The sequence below is a fragment of the Neofelis nebulosa genome, chromosome 13 (assembly GCF_028018385.1).
Source record: "Neofelis nebulosa isolate mNeoNeb1 chromosome 13, mNeoNeb1.pri, whole genome shotgun sequence".
Lineage (NCBI taxonomy): Eukaryota > Metazoa > Chordata > Mammalia > Carnivora > Felidae > Neofelis > Neofelis nebulosa.
Genome location: NC_080794.1, coordinates 67465403 through 67484860, shown reverse-complemented (window position 1 = coordinate 67484860; position 19458 = coordinate 67465403). Strand labels below are relative to the sequence as shown.

At 47.2% G+C, this 19458-nt stretch overlaps 1 protein-coding gene and 1 long non-coding RNA gene across 5 annotated transcripts in view; both read right to left on the bottom strand.

The window, feature by feature from the left end:
- SORCS3 (sortilin related VPS10 domain containing receptor 3) overlaps positions 1–19458 on the bottom strand; it is a 596149-nt gene that overhangs the window by 552658 nt on the left and 24033 nt on the right. The window lies entirely within an intron of this gene.
- LOC131493344 (uncharacterized) lies at positions 1443–18401 on the bottom strand. 2 transcript variants are annotated; one of them, XR_009252577.1, is made up of 4 exons: positions 18215–18401; positions 16708–16763; positions 16427–16511; positions 1443–1687 (listed from the first exon to the last, which is right to left on the bottom strand). It is a non-coding gene; the product is annotated as an uncharacterized LOC131493344 (long non-coding RNA). The 2 variants fall into 2 exon arrangements; XR_009252578.1 differs by having other exon boundaries at positions 1443–1639; positions 18215–18389.

The following is a 19458-nucleotide window of genomic DNA, read 5'->3' as shown; positions in this document are numbered from 1 at the left end:
AAGCTGAGATCTGAGGGTTGATACGGGGCCTATTTCGTGAACAGTGACAGGATGACGGTGTTCCATGAAAATCCAAAAGCACATGCAAAGGCCCTGCGGCAGGGATAATTAAAAGACATGATTTGAGGAACTTCCAACGGGGATAAAGAGGCAGATATACAAACAAACAATCACAATTTCACAAGGCAATTTCAACAAGGGCTTCATTGGCACTACGGACAAAGCTGACTATAGGAGAAAGAGCCCTGAAGGTCAAGCCTGCCAGGGGCTGGTCAAGAGGGCTTCTCAGAAGAGGAGGTATCTGAGCCGAATTTTGAAGGATGAGTAGATCTTGCAAAGACAGAAGAAACACAATGCACAAAGGCCTGAAAGTATGAGGGGCACAGAGCTTTCTCAGAATGAAAAGCGCTTCCATTTACCTGGGACTTCATGTGGGAGGAGGAGTGATGGGAGAAACAGCAAGAAAAAATTAAGTAGACCAAAAAAAAGGTGAAAAATAAGTGGACGAGACATGAAGGCTCTTTTACGCCAAGGCAAAAAGAATGGGGGCCAGAGTTTAGAGCCCCCAAAATAGATGGAACAACAGAATGTTAACCCGATGTGTCACCCAGAGGAGGTGGGTGTACTAAAAACGATGGCACCTTTGCACATCACATCCTCGCTTCCCCGGCAGCCTTGCGCACCTGGAGGGGCGTGGAAGCGGCTCATCTCCCCCAGGTCACACAGAACCTGCGCTCGGATGTTCCCTTGCTGCTGGGGGCTCGGGCCATGCTGCCAAGGGACGGTCTGGGAGTCAGCACGTGGAGGGGCAGAAGCCTGTGGGCTTGGAACAGCAGGTAACCAGGAATGCGTCAGAATCCCTCCCACACCAGCTCTCTCAAAAAGTCTGGTGCGGGGGGAGGGGGAGGCAGGTAGAGAGGAAGAGATGAGGTGGGGCCAGGGGTAGGACAGGAGGACAGAGAAGAAGGAAATGAGCAGGAACAGGAGAAAACTGGAGGGAGGTGCCCTACACACCCACCAGGGTGAGAAAACTCAGAGCTCCGCTGGCTGCTTCTCTCAAGAAGAAAACAGAAGCGGTCCCCACTGCTGTGCCGCTGCCACTGGGAACCGGCGTGGAGCACCACCCCACGGGCTGCTAGTCTCCGTGCCCACGGCCTGCTGGCAGGTGCTGGCGTCTACGCGCTCTGATTCATAACGCCCTCCGCATCCACGGAGCACGCAGCTCTGCTGAGTCCCCCCCACGCACACAGCCCCTCACCCCAGCCACCCCTCCTGCCCCCGCCTCCTCCCCATCCCCCGCCTCCTCCCGGACCCCTCTTGGCCATCCTAGTTAGGATCAAGCTGGGGGAGGAGATCCAGACCTGGCTTCTGAGAGGCTTGATTGATGAGGCTTCCCAGATAAAATACAGGACATTCAGTGGAATGTGGATTCCAGATAAATAATGAGTAAATGTGCTTATATTTTTATTTGCTAAACCTGGCACTGCTGTGGCTGATGGTTCAGGTACGCAGATGCCTCCTACTTTTGCTCCAGATTCCTCTCCCAAAGCTATGGATGAGGGTGATGATGAGGGTGGCGATGATGACGGTGACGATGATGACGGTGACTCATGTTTTGAACCATGATGTGCCAGGCACTCTGCAAAGCGAAGTGCACGCCTTATCTCATCAAACCCTCAGGACGACCCTATGAGAACAGTATTATTACTATCTCCATGGTACAGATGAAGAACCTCAGGCTTAGAACTTATCTGAGGGCACACAGCTAGGACGTGCGAACCAAGATTGGAACCAGGACAGACAGGCTCCAAAGCTATGACCTCTAGCGCTAAGCTCCCCACCACTCTCTCCAAATGCACAGTGGATTCAAGAGCTACCAGTGAGCCAAAGCTTTGATACGATGAAATTACTACTTTCAGTTTGAAACCACTGGCCCAGGAGAGTCCTGAAGGGCTTCTCCTCCTGTACTTACTCCTGCGTGGTACCCTTCCAGCCACACCCCTGTACTTATTCCTGTGTGGTACCCTTCCAGCCACACCCCTGTACCTTACTCCTGCGTGGTACCCTTCCAGCCACACCCCTGTACTTATTCCTGTGTGGTACCCTTCCAGCCACACCCCTGTACCTTACTCCTGCATGGTACCCTTCCAGCCACACCCCTGTAACTTACTCCTGCGTGGTACCCTTCCAGCCACACCCCTGTACTTACTCCTGCCTGGTACCCTTCCAGCCACACCCTTGTACTTACTCCTGCGTGGTACCCTTCCAGCCACACCCCTGTACCTTACTCCTGCATGGTACCCTTCCAGCCACACCCCTGTACCTTACTCCTGCAGGGTACCCTTCCAACCACACCCCTGTACTTATTCCTGTGTGGTACCCTTCCAGCCACACCCCTGTACTTATTCCTGTGTGGTACCCTTCCAGCCACACCCCTGTACCTTACTCCTGCCTGGTACCCTTCCAGCCACACCCCTGTACTTACTCCTGCCTGGTACCCTTCCAGCCACACCCCTGTACTTACTCCTGCATGGTACCCTTCCAGCCACACCCCTGTACCTTACTCCTGCATGGTACCCTTCCAGCCACACCCCTGTACCTTACTCCTGCGTGGTTCCAGCCACACCTCATGCTCTCCCAGCCCCTGCTCTGAGCACACCCTCACACTCGAAGGACAACTTCACATCAGTCATTTATACCTTAATGTGTATTTGTGTTCGGTGTGACCTCTCCCAGACATCTGAACGTGGGGCTGTCTCATAAAAGAGAATACAGATATTCACCATTAAAAAAAGCTCAGTCGCTAGTGACATTTTGTATCAAGAAAGGGCTTTTCCACTCACTCAGCCCCACTCCTTACCTGGAGGCAGCAGGAAAGGGGAAGAGACCCAGAGGGCTCCTAAGTGTCTCAAACAGCACTTCCCCAGAAAGGAAGAGGGATGGGAACAGAATAGCTAGGAAATGGTAGGGAGGGCGAAAGCGAGGCAGGAAAACAGGTCAGAAGGAAGAGTGGTGTGGCATTCCCCAGGCCAGACAGGTTGGGTGATTTTTAAGTATCAGTTACATGCTCTGATTGATGGAGCTTACTATCCAGCTGGGAAAGACAGGCCATCTTGATGGAGGGAGGATGTTAAGCAGGGTTGGGGTGGGTGGATGGATGGATGGACGGACAGAAGGGTGGGTGGGTGGGTGGATAGATGAATGAAGAGCCTGAGAGAGGGATGGATTTGTGGTTCTGAGAGAGACCGCCGGATACATGGGGCTCGCCCCAGGAGCCTGGGTCCTTTCCATCAGGTACGCAAAAGGTTCTAAACACAAGGAGAAAGGAAGAGGGATGGGAACAGAATACCTAGGAAATGGTAGGGAGGGTGAAAGGGAGGCAGGGAAACAGGTCAAAGGAAGAGTGGTGTGGCATTCTGAATTCATCGGGCTCCCTCCCAAGGTTCCTGAACCTTTCAAGCTTGTTATACCAGAGTAGAGCCAGCCCCATGGAGACCCCAGATTTTCATCTCTGTAGTTTACTGAGTGTGGGTGTTCTAGAGCTCACGACGATCAGTTATTCATCACTTTATCTGCCCAGAATGCTGGCTGCAGGGGTGAGTAAGGCAGATGTTTCTGCAGCCTGAGTCTGCGGCAATTGGCAGTTCCTGTGCCTCCCCACCCCAGCCCCAAGCTGGTCACCGCTGGTCCTGTCGCCCCTTCCCGGGAGATGCCTTCCCCCACAAAACTGAGACCTGGAGAGCACTCCTACAGAGTCCCTGTTGCCTCCGGGAATACCAGACCCCTGCTCAGAGCTTCACTTCCAGAGACACAGTGCCCTCCTCCCTGACCTCCTCTCACCACAGACAAGCTGACAAGCAGGGTCTGCAAGAGAATCAGAGCCAGACGCCCCTCCAGGGACACCCCGTGCCACGGGCCACCTGTGCTTGCCCACTTTCATTCCGTCTGCATTCACTCCGCTGCCACAGCTGTGCTTCTCCCCGGGACTGCCTACCCACCCCCACCAGCGCTGTAGGACCTCACCACCACCAGGCAATGAGGAGTAAAGTGTCAGGAGGGGGGTCAGCCAACCCCAAAGAGAAAGCAGAGTCAGCAAAGAAACCCACAAGAGGAGAAGCAAACATCCATGCCACCTCAGCTCTTGCAGGTCTCAATGGGGCAGGTGCCAGCCCCCGAGGACATCTGGAAGAGGGTGGGGACAATGCCAGTGATGCCGGCTGGGAGCAGGGGTGCTAAGTCCTTCAGTGCTCATGACAGTCAGCACCAGAAAGAATTTCTCTGCCCAAAAAGTCAATGTGCCCCCTATTAAAAAAAAAAAAAAAAAAAAAAAAAACCTTGCATGTAGTCATGTCTTCTTTCTAGGCATTTATAAGTTTTGTGAGGGTGCAGAGGTGGGGAGGGTGGGCCAGGGATGGAGTCAGCAGGTAAGGAATTCCAATAAACTGGGGGAACAGTGTTGGGCCCAGGGGCTCAGAACATGCAGGTCAAACAGAAGGAAGAATGTCCCCTGGGTCTGGATGTGCAGGATGCCAGGTGCAGGTGACCCTTGCAGCTGCTGCCTCCCCATCCTGGCTGGGCAGGGAGGGTGCATTAAAGGCCCACGGCCCTGTGATCTCACTCAAGAAAGGCACTGGTGGATGGCCCTCACAGCCTCTGCCACTAAAAGGATTCCCTTGGGGCCAGGGAGCAGCAGACTTGTTGTCAAAGGCGACACCAGGGATGACCAGTACGCCCACGCTTGGACTCGAGTTGGGGCTCCCTTTCTCTCTGCCTCGCAGACACAGGCTGTGTGCTGCCTCCACGTTCCTGCAACACTCAGTGTGGTCCTCCTCCACAGCTGGCCTCTCACGGCACGACCACTATCCATTCACTGCCCACCTCTCTACTCATCAACACCAACATTTCCTGAGTTACTCTCTAAACAAATGCCCGGTGCTGTGTATGTTCGTGGAATGGCCCACTGAATCTCCACAAAAACCTCCTACGATAAGCATCATTACCATCATCCCCATTTTACAGATGAGCTGCCCGAGCAGCAGAGTGAGTCCAAGGCGGTCCAGAGGTCCCACAAGCAGCTAGCATCGAGCGGGGCTGACCAGCTCTAAAGTCTAGTGAGGGACCACTGTGCCACTCTGCCACACGACAGTCTGTGCCAATGCACGGGGCCCAGGACTCCCAGCCTACAGTATCTCTTATGGCAGCCAAGCTGACTGAGGTAGGCCCATCCCAGGCCTTGCCGGGCGCTGAGCCAGACCCTGTGAATCCCAGGGCTAATCCACTCCAGAATTACCAGTCTTATATAACTGGCTTCCCCATCTCTTCCCAGCTTGGATGGTTTGGCTGGGATAAGAGTCAGGCAGTAAACATCAGCTGGCACCAAAAGTTACCCACAGCATAAATACAAGGAGCCATCACAACAGCACCAAGGCAAAAGAATAAAAATACCTTTCTCTCCCATTTTCAGGCATCCTGTCCTCAGGGCTTCATGTTGGGAGCAAAATCATCCTGGAAGCTTCCCTGAAGCACCAGGTAGGTCTTGGCTGGCCTCTTCTCTTCTACTTCTCCATAAACAAGCAAGTGGGAGGGCCAGCAGGGGTCAGACAATTGGGGCTCCCTTCTAAGCATCCGTTATTTCTGAAGGAAAGGCACGGAGACTCTCAGGCACTCTCGCCATTAGAAGGATATGCTGTCTCTAAGACCAAGGGGCAAACAGAAACCCAAACTTACGCTTCCTATTTGATGACTATGCCCAAACAAGAAAGGCTTTCTCTTTCCAAGACTTCCTCAGCTTTCTGAACCCTTCAAGACTCAGCTCCAAGGTCACCTTGATTTGACTAGCCTACTGCAGGGAATGTGGTGGGCAGGGTGAGAGTAACTGTCCCTACCACTGGGACCTTCGGGGTCTTCCTCTGAGCTCTGTAAGGACCTAAGCTGAAGCATGCTTAGATGTCCTGGGTAAGCAGATTCCCTGGAATACTGGCTAAAAGCCAGTGACCCCCAGGCTGGTGGTGATGCCAGGGAGGATCTGAATAGGTAAGATCCTGGGCCAAGACTAAGCAAGATCTGGGGAGGAGAGAAGACCAGAAGCTGCCTGCATCCACCCTCAAGATTGGCACCCAGCTTGCTTCAGGGCCCAGAGCCAGGTCCCTTCATCCCAACCTCCCTCCGGGTACTGAACCCAGGGCATCTGAATTTCCTAACCAGGGGTCAATTTAGAATTCTCCTCTGCCTCGCTGTCCAGTCTCCTAAGACTTTAGCAACATGAAAGCACTGGATGAAGTTGCACCCCCTACAATCTGTCCAGCAGCCCCCACCCTCCTCTCAGGCAGCATCAGAGGCAGGATGCACGAACCATATTAGTGCCTATGGGAGTCCTTTCTTGAGGGCTCAACCCAAGATCCTTAACCCTCTGTCCGTTAAGTAGAGTATGAGAACTGAAAGCACTTTTAAAAATAAAAGCTAACCTGCTGAGCACCTCCAAGATGCAGGCTTTCTTCAGCCTTGCGTGGACAGCTCCCAACAACCCCACAAGGTAGTTACACATTTACCCCCTTTTGAAAAAGAAGGAAACTAAAGTCACTGAGTCTAAGGAGCTGGCTCAGGTTCACAGAGCTGATAAGAGGAGCAGTCCAGGCCATACGGCCCCAGGCTTGGCCTTGTATTCTTTCCTTCAGCAAGTATCTATTAGGCACCGAGCAGAATCAGCATGCAGATTGTTTTCCAAGTAAACAAACTGCTTTCTGGGGAGGCTGTTTCTTCTCACAGTTCAGGAGATAAAGAACCAGAAAGCTTGTGATCACAAAGTGTCTCCACCACCTTGCTTTGCTGAGTTTCCCCATCTCTGTCACACTCCCCACCACAGGCTGCACCATGTGGGAGCTGGAAACAAAATGCATCAATGCTCTGTCCTCGTGGAGCCTGCATGCCCATGGGAGAGACAGCCAATAAGTAACAGGCAGTACTAAAATGGGTAATATGCAAGAGGGTTCCTGAGGAAAACGAAAGCAGGGAAAGAAGGTGAATGTGAGGAGAGATACACAATTGTAAATTGGGGGCCAAAGGCAGGCCTCACACAAAGGCAATTTTCAGTAAAAAAAAAAAAAATTCTCATCTCCTTTCAGAAGGAGGTGAGAAAATGAAACATGCAGCTAGGTAGGGACAGAGCATTTCAGAGAGAGAGAGAGAGAGAGAAGAGTCCATGCAAAGGTCCTGAGGCAGGAGCATTTGGGATCTATGGGGGAACAGAGATGCCAGTGCAGCTGGACCGAGTAAACCAGGGGAGCAAGCAAGAGGTAAGGTGAGCATAGTGACAAGGGCCAATCAGTTACATGAGGCCTGGACAGTTACAGTAAGGACTCTGCCTTTACATTCTGATCAATCCTATCATTATGGATGAAGAAACTAGGCTCAGAGAGGGCCGGTGGTGTATTAAAAACCACACAGAGCTCGTATTTAAACCAAGGCTCGGAAACAAAATCAACCCTAATGGGTCATCCTATCAGACAGTGACCCCAGGGCCTTTTCCTCACAGCCACAACCTCTTCCACTTGGCAACCCCATCCACCTCTGACTTGAAACAGCTACAGTATGAACTGACACAAAAAGGCAAGCTGGGTGGTACTCAGTGGGAGGGCTGACGCTGCAGGCGGGGGTGGGGGAGGATGGCAGAGATGGGCCTCTCGGAGCCAGGAAGGGACGTCGAGGTGCTAGAAACTGGCAGTGGTGCGCTTTCTGGGGCTACTTTATCTCTGGCGCTGTAAAAAGAAACCGCCTCTCCAGAAAGTGGGTTTGTTTACTTGGAGAACATCCCCAGGCTGGTTCATGAGCATCTCACCATGCATGTGCTACAAATAAATAACTCACATTTCCCATTTTAAAGCAGGAAAACACGACCCACGGAGTACAGCATGTGTTACACCCACATGTGAGTGCGTCTTCCTCCCCACAGAGCGCAGGGATCCAAGGTGGCATTCACGGGAAGGTGTGCTATTTTCCCCTCCCGCTGTCCCTCCTGCTCTCTGCTCCCCAAGGTGCCCAACCCAGGCTCCCGCCCCATCTCTGAGGGGGCCTTCTGGAAGGTATTTGTTAAGGCCCTGCCTTTGCCTTCCTCTCACTGGCTCCCGAGGCCAGCTCTCAGCAGTATTCTGGAACTCTCAACAATAGCTCACCTGCCGTTTGCCTGCCTCCTCATGGAGCCAAACCTCACAAGAGGTCTCTAGAGAACCGAGAAGTCCACAGCAGGAGAGAAGCCACAAGAATTCATGGACTAAGGCCTCAGAGCAAACAGCAATGGTGGCTGGCACGTCTATAGTTGAGCACATTCTGTGCGCCAGGCACCATTCTGGAAACCTCACACGCATCGGCTAGTGTAGCCCTTACCACAGCCCTGTGAGGTAGGTTCTGTGATAATCCCCATATCACAGATAAGAAAACTGAGGCTCAGGGTTGGTTAACATTGCACTGGGTCATATTCACCCACTGTAAGCATCAGAACTGAGATGAGCCCAAGCAGTCCAACTTCTGAGTCCACAGCCTCCACAGACTCTCTAGGGAAAGGGAGATGAGACTCAGTGGGCTAAAGAAAGAAGCATCGTACACGGGACCAACTAATAAGTCCTGACGGGGCTTACGCCACCCCTATGCCACTTTATCAACCGCCCGGGGAAGTTACGCTCTGCTCCTCTGGGAACACTCTATTTCATGCTTTACCTATGCTCACCAAGCAGTTCCGGCATGGCTGATTTGTGTGCCTATCTCTTCCAGGACTAAATCGTGAGCTCCTTAGGTCCTGTTCTAGTCTATTTGTAGCCCACTGAGAGGCACTGTGAGGGCTCATGGTAGTAAATATGTGCTGAGTGAATTAATGAAAAAAATGTGTGAATGAATGAATGAACCTGGCCAGGTCCAGATATTTTAGGTGTCTCCTTTAGAAACTCTAAGACAGAACATCACAACATCCAGGTCAAAGCTTCCGATCTGCCTCCCACACAGTCCCACAGCAGGACTGAAATAGATACGTACATATGCTCTCTCTTTTTTTTTCCCTTTTATTGCATTTAATTCCATGTTTCAGTTTAATTAAAAAAACACAATAGCTTAAAGTGTTGGATCCTGATGCACTGTGCTATTCATGAATATTTATCACTCTGGGCTACATAAAATTGAATAATTATTAGCAATTAAAGGAAGGTCAACAGAAAGCTTTCTGGAACTCTCCACCAAGGGGAAGGGGGAGAAATGGGACACTTCAATTGAGAGCCTTGGGCAAGGACTCCGCAGGAAAGAGGAAAGTCTTGGCTGACAAGGCAAAAACCCATCCAAGCCCCTGAAGAAAGTTCCAGAAGAGTTTGAAGCAGGTCTGTTCTACCTGCAAATCATTTATTTAGATGAGGAAAAAGTGGGTGTGGTATTAAAAAAGTATCAACATGACAGCACAGGGTCCCAGGAGATGACTGGAAAGGATGTGAGCCTTGGCCAACTGACTCCACCTGAGTGCTTCCTTCTCTACTACTCACCTTAACGTGTTCCAAGACAAGTAAGTCTGTTAAAGAAAGCACCCAACAACGCTCTGATACAGAGACAGTGCTCAGGAAATGGTGGGTTCCTTCATTTCTCGTTCAAGATGGATAAGGTTCTCACCAACCCTGACTGCCTCAACAGCTTTCACTTCTCCACAAGCAAGAGAAGCCTGTTCTCATCCCATTTAACTTCTACTTTGGAAGCAAGTCTGAAGGTGGATTCCAAAGTCCTCTGCACACCCCAGGACAGCCACCTAAAAAGCTCCCCTGAGACTCTGCTAACCACTTCTCCCCAGGGTAAAGTCCCTCCTTACAGCGCAACAAAAACAGCTTCTGCAATTTCTCATCTCCCAACAAACTTTTATCCAGAAGGCTATAAAGAACAATTCTTGCCTTCTTCTGCCCAGAAGCTCTTCAAATACTAAGAGCTCTGGACCCCCAGGTTTCTCTTCTCCAGGCTAAACGAACCTATCTTTTTTAATAGTTTATTTTACAGTAGGGTTCCAATGTCCTTCCCTGGCTTGGTCTCTCAGGGAAAGATAATCTAATTTGCCTTGAGCCCCCAGACCTGAGGGTACTCAGTGCAGCTGTACCCTCAGTGGGAGAGCAGAGCAGGACCTCACTGTGGGCACAATGCTGTTAGTTCAGAGAATATAAACTTAGGGAAATACCACAGCTCACTGTTGAAGCGTTTTGAGCGCATCACCCATTTTTTCAACAACGTATTTTTGAGCACACGCTTCAGGCCAGAGACTGCTGAGGTAGACATGGTCCCTGCCCTCAGGAGGCTGTGGGAGGCACAACTCCAGAGCGCACGTGACCCAACTAGGTTGAACCCAGCAGAAGGGTCAGAGGCAGGTAAAGCACTAAGTCTCCTGTACTCTCCAGCACTGAATACTCTCTCTCAGCCTAAATGGTGCTGTTGTCCCCAAGCACTGACTCTACCCTACTTTTACCAGGTCCCGATGGCTGTTAATCGTCACCTCTTTTTCAGCAATAGCATTCACGTTCACTAACACTGATGGAGGGCTTACTATGTGCCAGATACAGCCAAGCACTTTACACGTATGAACTCATTAACAGCTGCTTCTGCAGGTCTGAACTTGGCCTCTGAAAGTCACTAGTGTGGACCAGATCTAGTCAACCCAACTAGTCAACCCCACGTAACAGAGTCACCTCACTTCAACAGGATCCACTATTACTAAAGTACCGTTACTATTAAGCATGCCACGGTCATGCACCACCATCCGGAAGGCCACCTGAGGTCAGAACGTAGGAAGATGTGAAATGTTGAGACCCATCCTTGTTGACTCTCAAAGTATGTTCAAGGGGGTCTATCAATGCCCAGTTAAGGAATTTAATTTTGGCATCCTCACGTTTTTCTAAGACCAGGCACATGTGTCTACAAGTGACATCAATTACGTCACTACTAGAATGTTACTAGGAACTAAGACTGCCTACTGCTTTAAACAAATGTCTGGTCAGGCAGCACCCCTCCTACTTTAAAATGTTGCATACAACAGAAAAAGTTAGAAAATCTCAGAGCTGCAAGCAATTTCAATGGTCCTCTTTGCTAAACATGCACATGCACGTGTGCACACACATGCACACACACACGCACGCGCACACACACACACACACACACACACACACACACATACTGAATGCTTTGTCTCCAGGAATGGGGATTGGATAGTGCTGACTCATCCATACTTCTCCAGAAGGTCATACTCAGAGGACATGAGCTGTAGTCCTGGGGTGGGATAAATGTTACTGCCTGTACAGAACAACAGGAAAATGTCAGATAATGACCTCATTCCCACCACACCTCGCTCCCTGAACCACCCCTCCAAGGGCCAGTCCTAGGGACCAGCAGGTAGTTTAATGCTTCAGTAATGAATCTGATGACTCATGGGCCTTCAGGCAGGCACCTTCTCACCCTACCCTTCAGCCTCTTCCTCAAAAAAACTTTCCTGCAACATAATAAATACACCAGGTTCCCGGGCAGGCTATGATAGATTGGCTAATGTTAGGGAAGCATCTCGAATGTATTAAAACACTGCAAAAACACATTTGCATTCATCTTTCAAAGACTAAAAAACACTTCTTTATTCGGTTTCTTCTTTGGCGCTTTTTTTGTGGTTGTTTTATATTGTTTTCACCTTAAATGGAACCATCCTAATTCAGTCAGGACTAGAAAACCAAACAATAGCCTCAGGATAGACTTTGCAAAAGAGGAAGCAAAACCGACAGGAGAACAGAGCCAGCTGTGGAAAGCTCAGGCAGCATGGCAGCAGCAAGGCTTGCAAACACACCTAGGCCTGGTCCAGGATAGAGGCCTTAGTTGCCACAGATAAGCTTGGCTTGTCACCACAAAACGTTGGGCTTGTCTAGGGTGAGGAGTGGTGGGTGCACCCTTCACTCCAGGCTGAAGCTTGCTCATCCCTCTTATTCCATGTGGACCAGTGACTGTTGACTGGTCATTATTTGCAGAGCATGGACACCAAGACACCAAGGAGGCACCGACCATGCCCATTAATCTCATTCCCTAGCCATTGTGATCTGACTGACCGTGTCAACCGGCATTACGTAAAAACTGAATTCAAATAAGAGGTGGCCCACAGCAGAGAAGCCTCATATGATCTGGATAGAAGGAGAAAGAAGACACCTACCACCATTCCCCCCTGTGGAGAGCATCATGAGACTGAGCTCGAGTCCATGGTTAAGATTATGACTGAATTAGAAACAGAGATTGAAAAAGAGACAGGAAGAAAGAAACAAGAGATGGGGAGACATAGGAAAGAACGGGGTCCTAAAATCCATAAGAGGACTTTACAATAGCTGCTCCCTTCCTTTCAGGTCTTCCTTTATTTACTCTCCCTCTGAGTACAGCAGAAAGAATAAGCCCTGGTTCCGGAAGACCTGGGTTCTCACCCAACCTCCAGCCCTCATTAGCCATGTGACCTATTGATCACAACCTACCTCAGCTCTCAGGGTGCCCGAAACATAGGAAGCACTTAGGAAATTCCTCTTGTATTCTTTTCTTAGCATACTTCATCTCCTTCTCTCTCTTGCCTCTCTGATTCTTACTCATGTTTTCATCATTATTCCTCCCTCCTATAGATTAGGTTTTACTTTTTCCATACAATCAGAGATAATCATCAAATGTCAGACTTGAAAAAGAGACTTTTATCCCTAACCTGGTAAAGATTTCTATAACCACCTACAGCAAACATGATGATTCACTATTAACTATTAAATGTTTTCCACTGAACTCAGGAACAAGCAAAAGATGTCTGCCATCATTGCTTCCACTCAACACTGTAGGGAGGCTATAACCTGTGTAATAAGGCAAGAAAATGAAATAAAAGGTACAAATAAAAGGAAGAAAACATCCTTTCATTATTCATAGATGATACGACAGTATGCAAAGAAAATTTAGAAGAACCTAACATAATACTAGCATCAAACAATTAGAAAATTAACTTTTGAAAATTTCACTTAAAATAGCATCAAAAAAGCATCAAACTCCTAGAAATGAACATATTAAAAGATTTCTAAAATCTTTCCACTAAAAATTGTGGTACACTGCTGAAAGAAATTAAGAAAAACCGGTGTCAATATTCTCCAAACCGATCATTGATATAATGTAATCCTAGCCAAAAATCCTAGCAGGCTTTTTTTTTTTGTATGAAAATTGGCAAGCTGATTCTAAAACATATATGGATTTTACATATACATATAATGTAAAGGGCCAAGAGCCAAGACAGTCATGAAGAAAACACAAAAAGCTGATGAACTTAAATTACCAAATAATAAAACAGATTATAAAGCTATAGTATGAAGACAGGTAGCACCGGTGTTAGGATAGCAGAAAAGAAAAAAATGGAACCAAATAGAGAACTCAAAACCTGCCATACACAAGACCCCTGATTTGCAATAAACATACGCTTTCAGTGAATGACAATGGGTCATTTGGAGTTACATATGAGAAAAGGAAATAAATTTGACCCCCTTCTTCACATCAGACACTCAGCACACACAAAAAAAGAAATTCCAGGTGAATCACTGGCCTAAATGTAAAACGTAAAACAAAGCATGTCTGAAGAAAACATAGGAAAGCATCTTCCTGACACAGGAATGAGCAAAGATTTTATAACCTTAAAAGAAAAAACTGAAAAATTTAACTTCATTAAAATTAAGAGCATCCCATTAATAACAAAGCAAGCCACAAACTGGAAAAAGGTCTCAATAATAAATATAGCAAAGCACTTTAATCCAGAATATAAAGAACTCCTACAAATCCACGTGAAAAACAGATAATATAAAATGGGCGAAATATCTGAATAGATGTTTCACTAAAGATTATATCCAAATGACCACTAAACATGAAAAATGGTCAACATCCATAGTCATCAGATTAAAACCCACATGGCATATACCACTACACATCCACAGAATGGCTGAAATAATTTTTTTTAATTACAAATATCAGGCCTTGGCAAGGAAGTGGCAAAGCGGGAAGTATCATACATTGCTAGAGGGAGTGTAATCAGTGTAACCATTTGAAAAATTGGAAGTATCTACTAAAGTCTATGTTATGATCCAGTTATTCTACCCTTGGATATATATCAAGAGGAAGTAGAGCATATAGACACACACACACACACACACACACACACACACACAATGTAAAAAAAGTTGTGATGTAGCCAAAAACTGAAACAATCCAGATATCCCAAACTTTAGAATGGATGAATAATTTGGGTATATTCCTACACTGTAATACTTCACAGAAATAAAAGAAAGCAAACTGAAGCTATATACATCAATATAGCTAAATATCAATATACTTGTATCACTAGGGATAGATCTCACATAGACTTCAGTGAAAAAGGCCAGACACAAAACAGAACATACTATACATATTAGTTGTCTATTACTATTGAATTACACCAACACTTAGTGGCTTAAAACAAGAGACATTTATTGTCTCAACCATTTCTGTGGGTCGGGAATTCTGGTGCACCTTAGCTGAGTCCTCCAGCTCAGGGTGGCTCCCAAGGCTCTGATCAAGGTGTCAGCCAGACTACAGTGATCTCAAGGCTTAGCCAGGGGAAGATCTGCTTCCAGGATCACCCATATCGTTGTCGGGCCAAAGGCCTCAGTTCACCAGATGTTCCCCAGAAGGCACCTCCCAACATGGCAACTTGCTTCACCAGAACAAGAGCCAGAGAAGGACCAGAGAGAATGTAAGGAAAATTCAAGTTAGAGTCTTTTGTAACCTAATCATGGAAGCGATATTCCATCATGTGTATCATACCTTATTCATTAGAAGCAGGTTACACAGGCCAGTCCACATCCAAAGGGAAGATATTATACAAGCGCATGGGTATCAGGAGGCAGAGATTGTTGGGAGCCATCTAAGAAGCTGCCTACAACACTGTATTATTCCATTTATGTGAGTTTCAAGAACAGGCAAAATTTGATAGAAATCAAAATATTGATTACTTCCAGGGAGAAAGGCCATACAATGTGAAGGGGTAATGAAGGAGCTTTCTGGAATGCAATGAATACATAGTTCTACAGCTTGACCTCATTTATGTGGTGGAGTGACATCCACGTACTCATATGTAAAAAATGAGATGAAAATCTGTGGACTCGTGGGGCGCCTGGGTGGCTCAGTTGGTTAAGCATCTGACTTCGGCTCAGGTCCCGATCTCATGGCTCATGAGTTTGAGCCCCACATCAGGCTCTGTGCTGACAGTTCAGAGCCTGGAGCCTGCATCAGATCCTATGTCTCCCTCTCTCTCTGCTCCTCACCCGCTCATGTTCTGTCGCTGTCTCTCAAAAATAAATAAACGTTAAAAAAAAGACTGTGTACTCAGTGCACGTATTTTACACATCAATAAACACATGGGGAGAAAAGTATCTAGTAGCCCCTACCTTCTGCACCTTTATATCTGAGGATACAGAAATATGAACTGAATTCCTAAAGGTCAGAGTAACCTCCCTCACCTGGTCCGTGTGTGCCTGTCAATTCACATACACATCTGACTGAATCTCCCCTCTGGTAGTACCGTGTGAAGAGAACCGTTTGCTCTTGGAGGCAGAGGACCACACCTGTTTAATTTGCTCTTATAGCCATAAGGTCAAGGTCACACTTGGGAAACCATCTCCAGTACTTGAGACAGTTCTCAGAAATCAGTTCTATGCTAGGAGTTACACTTCCTGGGTCCTTTTCACCTATGGAGACTGCAAATGATGAATAAAAATGCCAATTATCTTGATCCTTCTAATTCAAACTTTGAAACACCTAGATGTGATCTAGGGTATAGTCAAAGTTTTGCACTGAGTTCAAAAAGTGTTAACAAATTATTGGAGGAAATACAAACAGTACATTTAACCCACTAAATTATAGTTAACTTTGACAAGATAGGCACGTGGTTAAGACTTTACAGGTGTTAAAAAAAAAAAAAAAAGGTTAGAGAGGGAGGGATCCAAAACATAAGAGACTCTTAAAAACTGAGAACAAACTGAGGGTTGATGGGGGGTGGGAGGGAATGGGGGGTGGGTGATGGGTATTGAGGAGGGCACCTGTTGGAATGAGCACTGGGTGTTGTATGGAAACCAATTTGACAATAAATTTTGTATTTAAAAAAAAAAGACTTTACAGATGTATCTCAGTGAATCTAAACATCCATGCCATGATGAATCTAAGATTCATGCCCATTTTGTAAATGAAGGCATTTACAACTAGAGAATCTAAGTCAATTGCTCAAGATCAGTTAGCAAGTAAGAGGCCCAACCAGGATCCAAAACCGTCTCTATCTCACTCCTAAGCCTGGGGTTTTAACTAATTCATTATATGACTCCTCATGCATCCCTTAAAAAAATAAGCCACTTACTAGTTCTGTAATGTGCCAGTCATAAATGGTCCTGATGCAATCAATAAACGGCCCCCTTATCAGTCAGATTGAGACACTCTAGGTCCTAGAAAGAACAAGCTTAGATTGTAAGTGCATTTAATATGGTTTACTAATTAAGAACTGTACCTGTGTGCACACACATGCATACCACGTGCACGCGCACATGCGTGCACACGCTCACACTCTCTCTCACACACACACACACACACACCTGTCACAGTAAAGCATAATAGCAGAGCTCCAATCAGTATGATGCTCACCAGAGATGGGTAACCTGGACTTTGGAAGCCAAGTAGGGACTTGTCTACCCTATATCCTAGGAAAGCAATGATGAGAACTGAACTCAAGCAGCAAATACTCCTAAAAGCTCGGCAAGGTGGCACAAATGAAGAGCAGTAGGCTTCGCTAGACCCATCTATTGCCCAAGTGAGGCACAAGGATAGGAATGCCCAGAGGTGGCCCATGGCACAGCACCTACAGCTCATAGAAACCTGAAGAGCATTAAGTTACCTGCCACCATCTTACACACTAGGACCAATTCTCCTAACAGAAAATGTTGTTGGACCACATAAATACAATAGGAAATCACAATCAGCATGAACCACACCAACAACAGCAAACAAGCTACTCAACTAAACATGACTGGTCATTTCACTTGTGTGGGGAATTCTCTCCTAATGCACACTTGTTACTTATTCGTTTATTTAGGAGCCAAAATCTGATAAGTCTATAAGAATATTTTTTTTTCTTTTTTTTTTTTTTCTTTTTTTTTTTTTTTTTTTTAATTTTTTTTTCAACGTTTTTTATTTATTTTTGGGACAGAGAGAGACAGAGCATGAACAGGGGAGGGGCAGAGAGAGAGAGGGAGACACAGAATCGGAAACAGGCTCCAGGCTCCGAGCCATCAGCCCAGAGCCTGACGCGGGGCTCGAACTCACGGACCGCGAGATCGTGACCTGGCTGAAGTCGGACGCTTAACCGACTGCGCCACCCAGGCGCCCCTATAAGAATATTTTTTAACGGTATGAAATCTAGCCAATTTTTTTTCCTATAAAACGAGCCACTGCATTAATTTTTGCAACAGATCTTCTAGCCTTCTTGGGCAAACCAAGGATGTTTTATACCAGATGAGAGTATCTTCTCTCTCTTGAGGAGTTTACAGTCCAGAGAGAGAGAAGGAGGGGGGATTGGTAGGAAAAAACAGGATCAAGGGAGGAGGACTGGCAGGAATATTTCAGAAAAAGGGAGCAGACAAATGGAGAAGCAGGGTACAGGCACAGGAAAGCAGCTAGGGAAGAGGGTCACAGTCACAGGGCCCAGCAGACAAGCTCAGGCAGGTCAGAGCCTCTATGAGCGCAGTGCGTTGTGTGTTTAAGCACACACAACTAGATGCAGAGCCGTGTCCCAAATTTAATAATACACAAAAGTCAGTTCCCACTCACTCTCCAATGCCTCCTCACTGAAGCACCATGTTTACTCTCTCCATATCTACCACAATCTTAACTATATTTTATTTGCTTAATAACTGTCTGTGTGCACACACAAAACTGTAAGCCACGTGAGGGCACAGACTACGGCTCCTACCTCCAACTCTCAGCTCTGCCTTTCCCAGCTTTGTAACCTTAGGGAGGTTATTTAACCTCTCTGCTCTAATAGTTCATGAACATTTTATGAGAATCAAATGAGAAATACGTATAAAATCTAGGATAGGTCTCATTAAAAGTATTTTCCCTAATACTCAGCAAGAACAAAGAGGCCAGAACCCACATTCCGTAACCACTCGTCCTCCTTCTCTTAGGTGAGGTTTATTCTGGCAAGCCATGGTCAGACTCTCCATTCAAGGATCCAAACAGAAAAATCCTACATTCCTGCCACCAAATGGTATTTTGTTGGAATTTCATCCCCCTGGGCAGTCTCATTCCTCTTCTCTCCTCTCTCCCTCCTCCTGCCTGATGCTATGATGCCACAATCCAGTCTCTGTGACTCGGGGGATGTTTCCATGGTGACAAGCAATGATGTCATAAAGGGGGGATTGTTACAGGGTTGAATGAAATCTGGCGCCAGATGCACCCTACCCCCTTATATAAGGCGGGGGGTGGGGTGGGAGACAAACCCTGTGGGCACATCCCAGAAAATGGGAAACCGAATCACCCAAGGGATGGCGAGGGCTGACCAGAGGGAGAGAAAGTTCCAATCCCCTCCATACACCAACAGCCCCATTTGGAAAAGAACGGATTTAACAGACCTCACCAAGACAAGAGTCATTTTTCACCAAAGAAAATCAAAGGAATGAACAAGAGGCAATGGCTACCGGAGACTCCACCTTCTGGTCTAGGAAGACCCAAGCAGACAGTGGCTTCATCCATCAAAGCCCCAGGTGTATCAAATATTTACTGAGGCCACAGACTCGTTCCTACCAGAGCCTTAGACTGGCGTGTGCATCTGACTGCCCCAAAGACAGACCACTGGGACCTTCAGTGCAGCATGCCTTTTATTATAAAAAGTCTTAGCCAGAAAAATAGCCACCCCCAGCTTAATTCCTAGAGGAATTCAAACCACTTTGTTAAGAAAATCCCCAGAGGAGATTTTATACTAAGGAGCATCCCACAATGCTGCCTGCCATCTCTAGGTTCTCTAAAAGCAAGCCCAGCCTTGATGAAAAAAGAGTGCCTGACATCAGGGGAGTTTGGCTGGATGGCTGAAGAAAGGAGAGCTTTACCCCAAAGTGCAATGCTCAGATGTACAGAAGCTCCTGTTTAACTGGAAGAACCTGATCGGGTGATCATCGTCCACAGCCAGTTCCTTTCTGACTATCTTCTGAAATTGCAGATTGAGTGAGTGCCGCCAATGGTGAGTGTCAAGGAATGGGTCCTTCTCAATAAAATGTTTCCCTTGGTCCCACAGGAGGCTCTGGGTACCAATGGTTTCGACAGTGCATAGTTATTTCTTTCTCTAGGCAGCTGCTTTTCCTGAACACTCTGCTCCTGGAGAGTTTGGTCCACAGCAGTAGC